This window comes from Clytia hemisphaerica, unplaced genomic scaffold (assembly GCF_902728285.1).
Source record: "Clytia hemisphaerica strain Z4C2 unplaced genomic scaffold, Clytia hemisphaerica genome assembly, whole genome shotgun sequence".
Lineage (NCBI taxonomy): Eukaryota > Metazoa > Cnidaria > Hydrozoa > Leptothecata > Clytiidae > Clytia > Clytia hemisphaerica.
Window position 1 is genome coordinate 536,883 of NW_027103722.1, and position 16,218 is coordinate 553,100.

The 16,218-nt window shown below is 35.3% G+C and overlaps 1 protein-coding gene and 1 long non-coding RNA gene across 2 annotated transcripts in view; one reads left to right on the top strand and one right to left on the bottom strand.

Moving 5' to 3' along the window:
- The window catches only part of LOC136804606 (bifunctional peptidase and (3S)-lysyl hydroxylase JMJD7-like), a 243,570-nt gene that overhangs the window by 33,379 nt on the left and 193,973 nt on the right, over positions 1-16,218 (top strand). The gene's annotated exons all lie outside the window — the stretch shown is intronic.
- The window catches only part of LOC136804610 (uncharacterized), a 67,887-nt gene that overhangs the window by 17,840 nt on the left and 33,829 nt on the right, over positions 1-16,218 (bottom strand). Inside the window, exons 2-3 of the long non-coding RNA XR_010846284.1 lie at positions 14,827-14,935; positions 4,933-5,002 (exon numbers count right to left, since the gene is read on the bottom strand). This is a non-coding gene — a long non-coding RNA (uncharacterized lncRNA). The remainder of the gene's footprint in view (positions 1-4,932; positions 5,003-14,826; positions 14,936-16,218) is intronic.

Below are 16,218 nucleotides of genomic sequence, written 5' to 3' on the forward strand. Positions count from 1 at the left end.
GAAAATCGTTTGTTAAAAATGTCAAGGAACCCACAACATTTCTTTACAAATTTTCTTTCTGACTATGGTCAAGGCCCTTAAGATTTTACTAGTTTCTAAAAGACACAAAAAATCAGTCCACCTAGTTAGGACTCTTAAATCAGTTTATATACAGTCACTGTGTGTTTGTTTATCAATTAAAACATTTAGAATTATGTGTATATCTTATTAAACGTCAATCATCAAATAAATCGATTACGAATTACGAGATCAGCCTTTAGGAGCCTTAAAAACTCTTTTGTAGGGCGAGGGTCATTTCAATTGCTATGGGATAAATTGTAGAAGTGTTTGGTAAAGCTACAACCGACCCAACTTTTTCTCATCCGGAAAGTTAATCAATGCAACTGACAGTAGCCAAGTTTCGGAAATAGCCAGCGAAGTAAAAATTGTTTAGAAATATGTGTTCTTATCCTCTAGTAGACTACGTGTTACGACCTCAATTTGTCTCCCTAAACTTACTATTGCTTTATTGGTTCTGAAATCTAGGATATTTGTTTTTTTTCACGAGATGTGTTCTGAAACTTTCTACGGTTACTAGGCAACAAGAGCACTTTAGATGACTTAATTATACCCCTGTCTTGTCAGAACACATCATTATTTCTAGCTGATTAATTAACGAAAATCTTTTAGCTGAAGCATACTCTTGGAACACATCGGGAAAAAAGGTCGCCTTGCCGGTTGTTTTTGCAGTTTGCCGACTACGGCAGTGCCTGAAATCGCTGAATACATTCCGTCGTCATGATTGAGGCGCGTTCTAGATGTGAAATAAGTGGCTTCACTTTTTCTTGCCTGTGAAAGGTTGGAGATTCTTCTCTAGCCCTTCGGGCTTCAAACTCAATGGATTTAAGGGCTCTGACCATAATCCAAAAATTGATTTTGGTATTTGAGCATAAAAGTTATATTTCAGGTTCCTTAACACTTTTAACAAAGAATTGCCTTTATAAATTACTTTTTAATCGAATCCATTAAGAGTAATTAAGAATTTAATTGCAAAAATAACGCTATGAACTTTAAAAAGATGTTAATAATATGTTGCATCACCCTTTTTTACAAAAAGTACTTAGTTTTAATGGGTAATTAACTTTTTTGTTTCAAAATTTCTTTACACTTTCCGCAAAGAATTGAACTATTTTAAATTTTGCGGAAAATATTTCTAAAAAGATGTGTCAAAAGTTATGACTGTTTTTTAAAGCAAAATCCAGATGAAAAATTGATGAAAAACCACTATTTTGAAGATTTCGAGACAAAGAAGCATTTACAAAAATTTTCCGCAAAAATTTTTATTGTTCGGTAAACGATACACCATCTACTGCGAAAAAATTTTCAAAATGTTTTTTCTTCGCCGAAACTAAGCTCTTCAAAGTTGAAGTACTCTTCCTCGCAAAAGTCTTCATTTTCTTCTCCATCAAATTTTTTCAATGCAATTTTTGAATTTTCAGAGTCAGCAATAGTTTGTCTAACAGAAAATGTATAACATGCCATAGTTTTGTTGGTTACATCAGTCAGAAAACACATTTTAAACACGGCAATTATGAAAAATTCACTCTGGAGGGAGCCCTTAAGTGTTTCAAAAATCAGCCTCGACTCCGTGAGAGACATTGAGGATTTTCAAGATCCAAACATTTAGCTCTCAATATTTGTTTTGTCAACCAAGAGTTGATTAAAACACTGTGTAGGAGAGCGGAAATATACTGTTTTTATTTCCCTTATAAAGAGTAAGCGAGCACTCCTTTGTAGAGGCTTTTTGTTTGCGAGACACCATTGCTAGTGGAGGATAAGAGGGCTTTATATAAAAAATAACAGACGAGATTTTTTTTTTGTGAATTTTGAGATTTTCGTCATTAGGAACCACAGGATTGACTTTATTTCAAATAGATGTGTTCAAACAAGTTGATTATGTGAATGTATGTGTGTTTTTGGCTGGTTGATATCACGAATATATTTGTCAAGTTTTGTTGGATATCATTTTAACAGTTGCTGGATACTACAGATTGATTTGCTCAAAAACTTTTGGATTCTTTTACTCATATAACTTATTCTGCTTACTAGCAAGGGAGGTAGGGGGGGAGGTAGCGGCCGATTATTTTGGAGACGCAAAAAGAGTTTTGCTGGATATCATTTCATTTTTTGATAGCATTTGATATCCAGCAGTTGCTGGATACTACAGATTGGTTTGCTCAAAGATTTTTGAATTCTTTTACTCATATAACTTATTCTGCTTACTACCAAAGTTGGCCAAAACTCAAGCTTTGGTAAAGTTAAAGACTTCAAATCAGTAGCATGGCCATGGGGGGGAGTAGCTGCCGATTATTTTGGGGATGCTGAAAAAAGGGCGCAAAAGGACGCCTCTGATTACTAATTTCGGCGCCTCTTTGCTTAATTACACTTTTAGAATTGGAGAAGAAGAGAAATTTTTACCAAGATATTTATTTTTAATAGGAAGCGTCACATTCAATTTCTTCTAAAATTGCCCCCAACAAGTTTGTCCGAATTTTCGTAGACCCACCACGCTACTGCTTTAAAAGGAGTATTCATCAGCCAGAGGGTACATGAGTTGGTAGTTGACTAGTAGGTGCAGTGGTCCAACCCTCAACCACAACCAAGAGCGTGGTGGGTCGACTAAAATTTGGCCAAAATGGGGAGGCAGTTTTCAAAAGTTGGGATTTTGGCTCCTTCTATTATAAGTAAAGTATCTTTGTAAAAATCATGAGAGCAAAGCCAGCAAAATTTTTAAGTATTTTTTCGCTTTTTAACTGAAAACTACTAATTCTAAGATAAAAGAAAGTGAAGGGGGCCCTTTTTGCATCACTTGTTTACGGTGACCCCCAGAAAACCAGAAAATCAGCCGCTGGGGGGGGGTTGTATTTTCCCCTGCCCCTTGCCACCACGCTACTGACCTCAACCCTTTAATAACAGAAAGAACTTTGTTGAAAGTGATCTTTAGAAAAGCTCTAATTTTTCTTTAATCTAAATAGAATACCATGGCTCTATGAAAAATTTTCCACCAGTTTGAAATTTTGACGGATTTTCAAGTTTTTGCAGTCGTGTATTATTACTTTGTAGATGAAACAAAACTGCAAATACAACTCAAAGTCAAAGCAAGAGGGTAGAAAATTAAGAAAATTTTGGAATTTGGTTTTTGAATTTTTGTCCATTCAGCATCATTTCTTTCATATTTTGGTAAACTGCGTAACAGTTATGTAATTATAGGGCTGAAAATTCATCTTTCGTCTAAGTAATACATATGACTTTAAGCGCTTCCTTCCAAAAGTATTTTTTTCCTGACGTGTAAACAAAACATAAGCTAAAGGATAGCATTACATTATCCAAAGATTATCTTTCTAGCTAAGTATATTTTGCGGTAAAAGTAGGTGGGATATCTTAGCTTTGTTATGGAGAAAATATTTTAAATCTGATATTATTTTTGATCAAATCCGTTTTCGCCCTCCTTAAATTTTAGGATTTGGAAAAACAGATTCTTGACAGTTCTCTCTTGGAATGAATGTATTTTGACAGTAAGTGTACGAGACACCCTACAAATTTGTACATCGTATACAGTTGCCTGCTCTCTCCAATTCCATCTTTAAGGAACCAAGAATTTTCTTGAAAGAATTACAGAAAGATTCGAATTATAGAGTGCATTTTACGCTACTTTCTAGCTAAGGGGACTAATGTTTTAGTTTGAATTACAGAAAAATTCGAGTAATGGAAGCTCGAATAGAGTCCATTTTTTGAATCTGTCATTAATCAGAAGAAAAGCTAGGTTAGCGAGTCTTGCACTTTAAGACATTCTATAATTTAAAATTCTTCTACTATTCGAAGAATTTCTGGACCCTTGAAGATCGTTTCAGTAAGAAAGGTCAGTTTAAATTGTATATATGGAGCAGCCAGTGTCATATGATTGAAAACAAAATGTAAAAATAACTATCAAAACATTTCTGAAGAGTCGTATTTCATGTCGCATGACAAATTTGATTTTTGCGGTAAATTTTTGCGGTTTCATCAATTTGTACTTAAATTTAGAAAAGTTTGGGTTTCACACCATGTTGTTGTTTTTAAAATGATGAAACTAAAGTCGATATGCAATAAATATTTAATTACAATTAATATTAACCAAATTTGGCTAACTCTCTATTCGAATTCGAAGGGAAAATGCTTACCCTGCTTGAAATAAAGTTGCTGTTTGCACAAAATTACAAGCGGAAAGTTTTTAAAACATCGTTCTTGAAAGAAAAATTATTTTCGTATGTTTTAGATCATAATCTCAACATTGGGTTCCGTTTGGGATCTTTAGAGCTTTTTCAGGCTTTTTCAGATACATTTAGGAAGGTTCTGATAACCCTTACTGAAACATTTGGCAAAAAATTCATTTCCAGTGGGAAAATACCCTGGAATTTCAGCCCCACTGGGAAATTGACTTTGATTTCATCCATCCCCACCCGAAATTCAATGTTTGAAAAATGCACTTTAAAACCATCCCGCATCGGATCTTTTTAACCTTAGAACAATAGAATTTCTATCCCAATTGGGATTTCAATAGGAATCTTTATTGTCTCTGATAAAAAGGCTCCACCGGGGCTATGAGACGGGGTGTATGATTGCCAAAGTGAGAACATGTGAATGAATTTTACACTTTTTTTATAAGAATAGTGTACTTTGGACGAGGGTCAAGTATTCTTAAGAAAGTGCCAAAATTGAGGGTGAAATATTCTTAACGTATTCTTACTTTTTTAGACTTGACTTTTTTACAAACATGAGAAATTATCAATCTGAGAGTTTTGGACTTTTGAGTGAACTTTTGGGTTAAAATTACATTTCTTTTGGCCGATTTTCACCCTGATATTCTTATAGAATATATTCTTATAAAAAAAGCGTGCATTTAACAAACAGTACCTTTATTCTTTATTCTTATGTTTGTTTCAGTACATTCGGTTGTCGGTTACCGTAATACAGCCATGTATATCTATAAAAAAAAACAGCAATGCTTGTATTTAGATAAATTTTCCTGGCAAGCAAGACATTCGAAAGAGTAACTAATCTTGTGCGATCGTGCTAATGAGGCTCCTATCCGAAAGTATTATTTGAACTATTATTTCTCTGACAAAAATTTACCAAATATATGACTCTTTCGGCCCTTTGGGCAAAGTTTTCTACTTTCTATGATAGAAAAAGTTAAGATTTCTAGTTTCCTGCATCCTAGAAAAACCGTTCGTGTCTGCATTGTCAAAAACAAACAAAGAAGTTGCAAATCCTCTTTTCAAGTGCATCATTGCTCTTTTTTTATCCCTCTTTAGGTATTTAACACAGTTGTTGAGATTCTATGGACGTTAAGAATGAGGATTTTCCTATCGCGTGAGTGTCACAGTGTAACATTAACCCTTTAAGTGCCACGGTAATTTTTTTAAAGAAAATCGCTGGTTCAAACTTTAAAGGCTTGTATCTCCGGATCTAGAAGGAGTTAGAAGCTCGTTTATAGTCCGTTGGATAGATTAGAGTCTCCTCTTTCTTTTAAGCGCCTTCGGCGCCGCCCGATTCAGGAAGGGCGGGGTAAGCGGCGACTAAGGAAAGGGGTAGGTAAGGGGACCTGCGCAGACCTGCCGGGATGATAGAAAGGTGCCCAATGGTAAAACTTCTAATTAATTCGCTGGAGGACAGAATCAAGTTAAACAGGGCCAACTATGGAGGTTCTTGGATCACTTGTTAACCAAAAATGGTCAAAAGACGGTCAAAATCCTAAAAAAGTGGATTTTTGTCAAATTTTTGCTTAAAATCTCGTTGAAAAGACTTACTTTTGATTTTTTTTTTTTGCTTAGCCATGAAGCCCAATCCAATTCCTACGAATTATACCAAAAATGACGATTTCTAATTCAAACTGCTGATATATACGACATTGGCACTTAAAGGGTTAATAAAATACAAGGATTCTATTCAGCGTGCATCTAGAAAATACAAAAGTATGTAATGATATAATAATCTGCTTATGCCTAACATGATGATATGTACTCTTCATCTTCGATTCTTTATTGTAATGTGATTGATTGACAGACTTCTTACAGTTCGTCACCACAGGTTGAGTGAAAACTGTGATGCTCACGGTAGGATTTGCCAGGATTAGTAAATTTGTACGTGTCTGTGACTTGGATTTCGTGTAAGGGGATTCGCTGTTATGGGATCTACTTTTGCGAAGAAAAAAACTTTGTACAAACAGGAATATTGAAATGAAACCATAAAGCTGCCAAGGATAACAATTGGGCAAGGATGCCAGGGATTTTTCTAGATATATTTTATTCTAGATATATTTTACCACCCTTATACCCTTAGCAGACTTTGAAAGGTAGCATGGTGGGTCGACCGAAACTGGGGAGGCAATTTTGGAAGGTTGGGATTTTGACGCTCCCCTTTTAAAATAGAATATCTTTGTGAAAAATAAGCGTGCGAAGAGAGCACGGAAATCTTTAGGTATAATTTACTCTTTTTTGCTGAATAACGGCTAATTCTAAGGTGTAGAATAGCCAAGGAGCGCCGAAATTAGACACCCCTGTATCACAGTCCGGTTGAACTTTTTTCCTCAGTGGAAATAAAAACTCCTATTGAAATCCCAATGGGGATTTCTATTCTATTGTTTCAAGGTTAAAAAATCTAGTGGGGATGGGTTTGGAGTGCAATTTTGAAATATTGAATTTCGAATGGGGATGAAATCAAAGTCAATGTCCTAGTGGGGCTGAAATTTCAGGGTATTTTTGCTAAATTTTCCTGTGGGTCTGGGGTCCCAGCGGGTCTGTGACACAGGGGTGTAATTAGTAATCAAAGTCAAACATCTTGTCTTTCGGTGCTACAACAACCCCCTGCCACCACGCTACTGCTCTATACCATTCCACTATCTATTTCCTGAGAACTTATATGCCTCATTATCAAATACACTTCAGGTTTAAAGGATGCAAGAATCTCAATAATGCATACTTGAAATGATTAAGAAAATTAATCCCTTAATTAATCTACTATCGAACCATTAATTAGTGCGCAGTCGGGTGCCCCAAGATTTGCCGGTGGATAAGGAGACAAATTAACATTTACGATGGAGAGTTTTGCCATTAGATCATCATTCCTTATATGTAAATTACCCCTCTCCATCATTGGTTTTATAACTCCTCTGTATCAGCGACTTAGAGTTTCTAGCTTTGAAAGTATTCTCACACCACTTGTAGAAAACTTCAATAGAGAAAAACTATTCAAGACAAAAAGAACATTTGATATCCAATGATTTGGTCTCATTCTAGACTCTAATGCTAGACTTGAAGACATTATAAATCGGATCGACCGAAATCTTTTGCTTCATTCATTGGGTTTAAAGTATTGATGAAGATCTTTTGACAATTGAGTTTTCTTGATTTACCCTTGTAAGTAAGCAATCTTAAATTAAGGATCCTACTTCCCATATTGTCTTTTCTAATTGTTAGAATTTACTCAGAATTTACTCAGAATTACTCCACTCATTCACTTACTCACTCACTCTAAAATTTAGGCAAAAAGTTAGAAAAAGACACCCCTTTCTCACAGAACTGAACTGAACGAGCTGAAATTCGACGGGGGTTAATATTATGTTCTTTATTGTTGGGGGTTTAATTTTTTTTATTTTCAAGTTAGAAAATCTAGTGGGGATGGGAAAGATAGCATAATACTTTACAGTGAGGATTTGTTTATTTGATTATTTTCAGTTGGGACAAAAATCGGAGGATACTTTTCCACCCGAGGACGAAGTTTTGGCCATTTTTTCCAGTGGGAAGCGGTCCCAGTGGATCTGTGGGGAGGGGGTGTGCAAACAGAGTGTTCGCATGAAATGTATTGAAAAGAAGTCTTTGTTTTGAGTAGGAAGATGTTGTTGTATTGAATTTCTGCCAACTTATATTCATCATTTGAATAAACAATCGGCTACAGAAGCGTGGGGGACCTAAATTGTAGCAGACAGGCGAGGCAATTTTCCAAAGTAGATATTCAGTGTCCCTACTAAAAACATAAGTCTGGACTGTTACGCTAGTGAAGGGAGCACGAAATTTATTCAACTAAAGCCTATCCAGATATAATTGGCAGTGGAAACAAGAATGCCTGTAACTTTTGACAGTCAAATATAATTATGGAATTTTTTTTTGCTTGTTTTAGAGAATCAAGAGCGCTATATTTCAATGTATTTTTTGTTTTTAGTAATAAGTTGGAGATTTGATATTTCACAGAAAAGTGCTACCAAGGGGTATTTCGGGTCCCATATCTTCCGAAGGACTTTTCAGTTTGCCTTGAAATTTAATAAACTTCTTAACCTAAGGTTGAACTACCACTGGTGTAAAAATGAACGTTATAGCATAAGTAGAAAAAAAGCTCAATTTTTGCAATCGCAAATTTAAACGCTAAAAATCGCGAATTTTTCAACCAAAAATACATTGAAATATAGCGCTTTTGATTTTCTAAAACAAGCAAAAAAAATTTCCTTAATTACATTTGACTATCAAAAGTTACAGGCATTCTTGTTTCCACTGCCAATTATATCTGGACAGACTAGTAACTACACTTGGAGAATAAACAGAAAGGCTTCGTCCTCAAAAGCAATCAACCAGAATGTAGGGTAAAGGGTACCGGTCTATCTCCCTGGATTTCTACAATCTCACTTTATCAAGTATTAGTTAGACCGATGTACCAAGTTCTTGACCAACCTCGTTCCCGTGTATCCCAGGCTTTATTTACGTTACTGATTGACGCCAGAGAATACCCTGGTGTTGGCTGATGCAATGCAACAACTTCAAAAAAGAAGAACGAATGAAATCTGACGTTTGTTTTTGATTTACGTAATCTTTCGCGTTCGAAAACCAGCCAATGCCAGGGTATTATCTAGCGCTATCAGTTAGAATCAAAAAGCTGATAATACGCAGGGATCGAGGTTGGTTCTTGACAAGATTTGGCACGAAATTGAGCATAGCGTGTGCATCGTAGCTTTATCTTTAGTTACACCACTGTCGCTTGGAATGAACTTACAATTAGTAACCTGATAACAGCTGTTCATAATTTTCTTACGCGCACGGTAAACCTCTAAAGGCGCTTGAAAATTATACATCTGAGGAAAATAGTCCTACCGCGGAAAATTCTACAACAAGAATCTTGTTGTGCGTCAGAAAGTCAAAAACTGATACGGTGCCCTATTCAAACACAATCACGCAACTTTGTTGTCATCCCCAGTCCTTTTAGACGAACACAGTCCTTACGATTTCGAGATTGCATATTCGTCAGATTGTATGTTTTCACCCACCCCTTTAGAGCTTCAGCGTAGTGGGCAGAAAATAATCACAATCTGATCTCAGGTTAACAATTAGTTGATGATCATACAGAGTGTCGAAACAGTGCATCGAAACTGTTTGATTAACCTTTCTTTTTTATATTTTATTCGTAAGAACAGCAATACACGGGGACGATGGGAATAAATTAGCTTAATAAAATTAGGCTTATCTCTAATTAAAAAAGATTAATTGAAGGAAGATAGCATTGTCGACATCACCAAGAGAAGCTTCTATCACTTTTTATACATTTTACTTATGGATATGTTAGAACATGGATATGTTGCTGTCGAAATTTTCAATGGTCAGGGTAAAGTGCTTTAACATTGGTCCCTGAATTTGACGTTTTAAATTGCTTCTTTGGAGTGTGTGCGAAAGAAAACTTTCAGCCAAAGATCCACGGGGAAGGAGTTCTGCTTGTTTAAGTACATCGTAGCTTTAATGTTTGTATTTCATTGGCCGATTTCCTGTCTGGTATTGTATCCTTGGCTTTTTTACTTGTGCTATGGTTAAGGAAACTCTGTAGGTACAGGGCTACTGATAAACAGAAGGAGGAGGTTATGTAAAAGATCTATATAAAAAAGTTAAAGCAATAATTGATGGCATGACAGACAAAACAACTTAAAGATAGGTCAATTAACTACGGTGTGCAATGTTTAGAGTTCAATACCGGGTTCATGGACCATAATCCGGGGCCATGGTCCCTAACTTATTTCAAATAAAAAGCTATTTTCAAAATATCACGATTCACACTTTCAATAGCCTCATTTCTAGGCAAAATCAGTCTGAAATAGAGCCGTTTTAAGGCAAATTAAGCAAATACAAATTGCAGTTTTGAAATTGATGGTAAACCTACACAAGACATAATCACTGCGATATTAATGATATAAATCAGTCACATAATACAGATCCTGTTGGACGTCTGAGCATTTATCTTACAGAATCTTGACCACTCTCAAACATCAAGTTAAGCTGATCTTTGCGGATTAATTTAAACCATCAGAATAAATGTAAATTTTCTTTGCGATTTTAAGAAATTATGAACGATAATCATCGGATTAGATTATCGTCTCTCTACGAATTAATAATGTTGTGACAGCATAATACATGTCTCTGCTGTTTATTAGAACACCCAAAATCGACTGAAAGTCATGCGCGTCAGGCCTTTGAGTGTCAAGCCCGAAGAGCTAGAGGCGAAACATTTAACCCTTCTCAGGCAAGAGAAATTGAACTTACTTTTTTTCCATCCAAAACGCGCATAGAACGCGCCGTAATCATGACGACGGATTGTATCGGATTGTATCGGTTCTTTTGTTTTGGAGGGCTACATTTTTTGAAATCTAGCGATAGATTTTAGTTTCAATCCGGCGTTTGTGTAAAAACTACGCGCGGGCGTTCTGGATGGAAAATAAGTGGTTTCATTTCCCATCCAGGAGTCTCGCCTCTAGTCCTTCGGGCTTGAAACTCAATGCGTCAGGCACACAGACTCGAGTCTAGAATGAAGGAGAATGATTGAATCATTGATTTTTTGCAGCTTAGGGTTTCTACAATCAGTGCAATTATATATTGGCACCAGCCTAAAGAAACACTGAATTTACTCACTTCCCTCTTTTAAATCCCCTCACCCCCTAATTTCAATGGTTGAAAAAGGCAACAGGGCTGCAGACGGCTGCAGACTCAACCATTGAAGCTTGGGGGGAGGGAAAATAAGTTTTAACATCAAAAATCAGTGTTTACTGCCAAATACTATTGCACTGATTGTAGCTTTGAAATTATTCTCACATCACTTAGAGAGCCTTAACAGATAAACATTCAGGCAAAAAGAACATTTAATATCCAATGCTTTTGGTTTCATTCTAGACTATTGCTTTTGTCAGAATCTTGTTCTTAAAGAAAAAGTAAGCGTAATGAAATGAAAATTAGTATGACGACATTCCAATTTGAGAGAGGCACATTACGCGATTCGAAATATAGATTGCGGATAAGATTCTATGCATCTCTGATGGCTTACGATAATGATTCTATAACACATAAAGATCTAAGTAGGCATCGTTGTTTGTTTAGGCGTTTAACTGATTTAATTTCTCTATGAAATTATTTGGTATAGAGAGGTTTCTCCACTGAAGCAGTTTTGGCACTCTATGTAGAAATTTTCTTCCAACACACTAAAGCTCTGGAGATCAGGAAAATTTAATTTTCAACATCTGCAAGATTTGGACTACGGAATTTTGCCAGACTGCGTCAAGAATTTTGCAGCATTTACGAAGATTGGTGGACCAATCCAAAATTATTTCAGTCTTACGCACAAGCACAATAGAACCAACGAGGGGGTGCAGTACGTCAAATGCCGACTCTCATTTCTGCCTGATGGGAATTTTGAGCTTTAGCGGGGAGCCTGCCTTATCCGCCATCAAAATACCAGATAAAATGGCACACAGAGACATCAGGGTTTCTGGAATACAGTCCAATTATAAAGATTACAGTCTGTTATACAGTAAACTCTTGCTTATTCAAAGTTCGAATCTTTTTATGATTCGAACTTGTTTTCAGTCCGTCAAGATAGAAAACCTCTTTCTATAATTCGAATCACTAAGTAGACGTTCCTATCGTCTACACAAGATCACCAAAAAAGACAATAGTTTAGGAAGGCGGGAAAAAATTTGTGAAAGGGCGGTTAGCCCGGGGCGGAGTAAGCAGTGGCGGTAGTGTTTACTGTTTGTTCGAAACTCTACCGCCGCTATTTTTTCTATAAACCACCCTGACGTCTTGACTCTACTTCGCATATATTTTTCCCGCGTTTACTATAGCTCTAACGGACGATAGCATCGTTTAATCTCTCTGCAATTCGAAAAAGAAGATTCCCCGTTCGAATTACAGAGTCCACTGTATAAATATGCATAATAAATAAAAACAACAATGTTTGTCTATGTGTCTCTGCTTCAAGCTTTCATCTACTGAAAGACGTCAATAAAAATAATTTTTTGAGCCAAAATTGTTTTGTAAGGTGAGAAATAATCGGATCAAAATCCTCATATCTATTTCAAACTCAAAATAAAACCTCATGATAGATTTAAGAAAGGTATTTAAAGAAAAATAGATATTAAATAGATTGTAGAACTATATGGATATCTGATTGATGATAATTTTGTTTGATTTTAACCGCCGACGATTTAAACTTTTTTTTTTTGAGATGGATCAGTCGATCGATTGATGGATAGCATTGCATTCTCTGTTTTGACTGATTTTGTTTTCAGATGCTGATAGTATGAGACTATGTTCAGATGTATTGCTCCGGTGTGGTATTTGTTACGGATAGGAAGTGTTCATACTCATTTAGGAACGTTTCAGAGCAAGAAAACGGAACAGTTTCGTTCCAATGGAAAGTGAAACCACTTCGATATATTTTGCTTTGAAATGTCTTCTTTTTTGACGTTTCCAACTTTGACGTTCACATTACCGAGTTTATGTAAATACCGAGTTTATGTATGTGTGTTTTTCAGCGACGGAGACGGTAAAGTTCTAATTTGACTAGATCATGACTGACTGAGGACGACGGTAAATCAACACTTTTACCGTCCTCGATTTTGCGGGGCAGAATTGCGGGTTATTCCAAATCGCTTCAGTCACTTTACCGTCCTCAAAAGCGCAAATACATAAACTCGGTAGTGTGTTTTTCAGCGACGGAGACGGTAAGGTTCTAATTTGACTAGATCATGACCAACTGAGGACGACGGTTAATCAGCACTTTTACCGTCCTCGATTTTGCGGTTCAGAAAAGTGGGTTTTTCCAAATCGCTTCAGGCACTTTACCGTCCTCAAAAGTGCAAATACATAAACTCGCTATAGTGTTTCAGAACGTGGCGTGTGAACGTGGTCTGAGTTGCTGAATATTTATGCGCTAGTTCCTGCTTTTTTTTGGAATTACAGTCGACACTTGTAAACTATGGTAGAGTCTTCATAAATCGAACGCGAACGGGGAACGTATATTTGTTCGAATTAAGGAAATTTCTAGTTATGGAGTCAGATTTACAACGCATTGCTAAATGGAAGGACTAAAAAACTTGTTCGAGTTAAGGACACATTCGAGATATAGAGGTTCGAGTTATGGAGACTCCACTGTATAATAAACATGAAATCCATCAACAAATAAATATCCTTTGTGCACTTTGAGAGTCTAAAATATGTGATGTTTTTCTCTTTATATTGACGACTTTTAAACCTTGAAATTGGTCTGGAAATTCGTTATCGAAGTTGAAAGTTGGGATAGATTGGTTTGATAAAACGGACAAAATTTTGCAGGACAGTATACGATCATATGTTGAGTGTTTACCTCGCTATGCTTGCTGTTTATGCAAGGCCTTCCAGAAACTTCCAAATTACCGGAACGACGATAAGGCTACCTACGGCTATCTTTCCAAAATTTCGTTCAACATTCAATTGAAAAAAATGTCACCGGGACATTTACATTTCTGAATACTTCTAGAAACGAAAAACTAAAGGTCAAGCATACACCTTTCACCCCTCTTTTTGAGTGACTTTTACCCCTCGTCTACACAATTTTTTAAGTAAACATCCAAAATTTTCAAAGCCTTCGGATGTTCTTAACTTTTTGATTTTTAAGCCTAAAATGTTAAAAATGTCTTAAAACATTCTTATTTTCACCATTTTGTGACTTTTTTTGTGTAATTTTTCAGAGTCCACAAAGTCTTAAAATGTTCTTATATAGTTTGTTTTTGTAAAGAAATGAGTATTTTTGAGCATCTAAAACTATTAGCTACAAAGAAATATCAATTTCAGTGATAACTGTGTCAATATGATATCTCACAAATTAGGATCATCATTGAGTCGGATCTTGTAACTCAACAAATAAATTTAAATCAAATATATCTCTCGTATATCGATTTCAATCTGTCAGTACATTGAAATAAAGTGTTGAATATACGTATTTCCATAGTTCCATTTGTCCATGTGGTCGCGACTGAATAATATGTTGATTTTCTGCTTTGCAAGAAGTACACTGATAGGACTTGCATCATTTTGGAGGCTCAGCTGTTTTTATTTTTTAGCACTTTTTAAGTATTTTATGCTTTATACCTGATTCTATTATTTTGACCTTTAAATTTTGAAACTTTAAATTTTAGGCTGAGAAGTTCTCAGATTGTTCTTAGTTTTTTGTACGATTTTGAGCCTTATTACACTTATACAAATGTTCTGATAAGGAAAGAATGTGAGAGGTTGTTATAGCTATCAAGTTGGTTATAAGGAATATAGACTAGTGATTTTTAAAACGAGGCTAGAGTTGTTCTCTTTAGCTGACTGGCTAAATCTTAGATGTTCTTATAAAATTGTTCTTGTAAAAACAAGAATGTGTTGTACGATCTCAAATGAAGAACGTATTCCTCGACTTTTTCTAACTCAGAACTTGTGTTCTCGCATATAATTTGTTCTTATCAATATAAAAAACGTATACCTAATTTCGAAGAGTGAATTGTCATAGATCATGCTGTAAAAGCTTCTTTGATGGGTTTTTGTAAATCGAACCATGCTTCTGAGCTCAGCTTTATTAAGGTCAATTAACTCTGAAAAGATAATTATTAAGACGCCATTTAAGAAAATGAATTTGAATGTTTTTGATTTTGGCTCTTTTTATAAGCACAGCTATAAAGAAAAAAGCAAACTTAATCTCTGAAACTAACTCCTTCATCATTAAAATTTTGCAAGAAGTGAAAATTTGGGCACAATAAAAGTGAAAAAAGATTTTAAAATGACTAAAAGACAATGGTGGTTCAAAAGGGAAAAATAAGCCAAAGTTTGAAGTCATCATCAAAGTTTCTTAACTTATATCTTTAGATAATTAAGCTCATAAGGATATAAGCAAATTAGGTTTCAAACATTATTGTCATATATAATATGGCAGCGTGTTGATTGAAGCTCAACTGAGTGAAAAAATATGTTAATTTGGTGTGGAGAACATAGTTTGTTTATTGGTGATATTGTGTACGTCTATGATAGTGTTGTTTTAATTGCAGCATGTTTATATTTGAGATTCCAGGCGGATAGGTCATATGTATAGGGGCGTGTCACTGAGTGAAGACCATTTTCAGCCTAAAATGTTTTTAAATGCGTTCTTAACTTTTCAGACTACTCTAAATCGCAATATCATGCAAAAAAAAGAGCACTTAAAATTGGTAAAATTTGGACAATATTTGACTCTCGATTTCAAAAAACCCATCCCTAAGTTCGGTTAAAACTGCTTGAAAAGAGGGAAAAATTGTAGTTTCTTGTCATTTTTTTCCAAACTGAGGCTGGGCATGTTCTTACAATGTTCTAAATTTTTGACGAATTTCAGCCTGAATGTTCTTATAAACTGGGTTCTAATAAAAAAACGTGTAAAACAAAGGAAATTAATTTCTAAAATTTTGCTATGTAAACAGACTCGACCACTCTCAAAAAGAGACATACATATTGCTTTCCTTGTATTGTAAGATCTCACTAAAATGTTGCTATGCAACACGGAAAAGATATCATTAATTCTTTGAGTCATCAGGTGTTCTTAGCTTTTGAGGTGATAAGCTAAAAATGTTCTTCAATTATGTGAGTATTTATGAGTATTTTTGTGTAATTTTCTAAAAAATTGCATGTTCCATGAAAAGCCTTGAAATGTTCTTAGAATGTTCTTAAAATTTTCTTAAATGTTCTTAAATTTTTGCCTCGAAACTATATCTTTTGTTTTGTAAAAAAAACGCGTAGCTCGGCTTGAAAAATTTGGATTTTCTTACAAAAAAAACGTGTAAGAGTTTTCGATATTTGGGTTATAGAGGTTGGAGAAGCTCAAAATGCAAAAATAAGAACACTTGCAGTC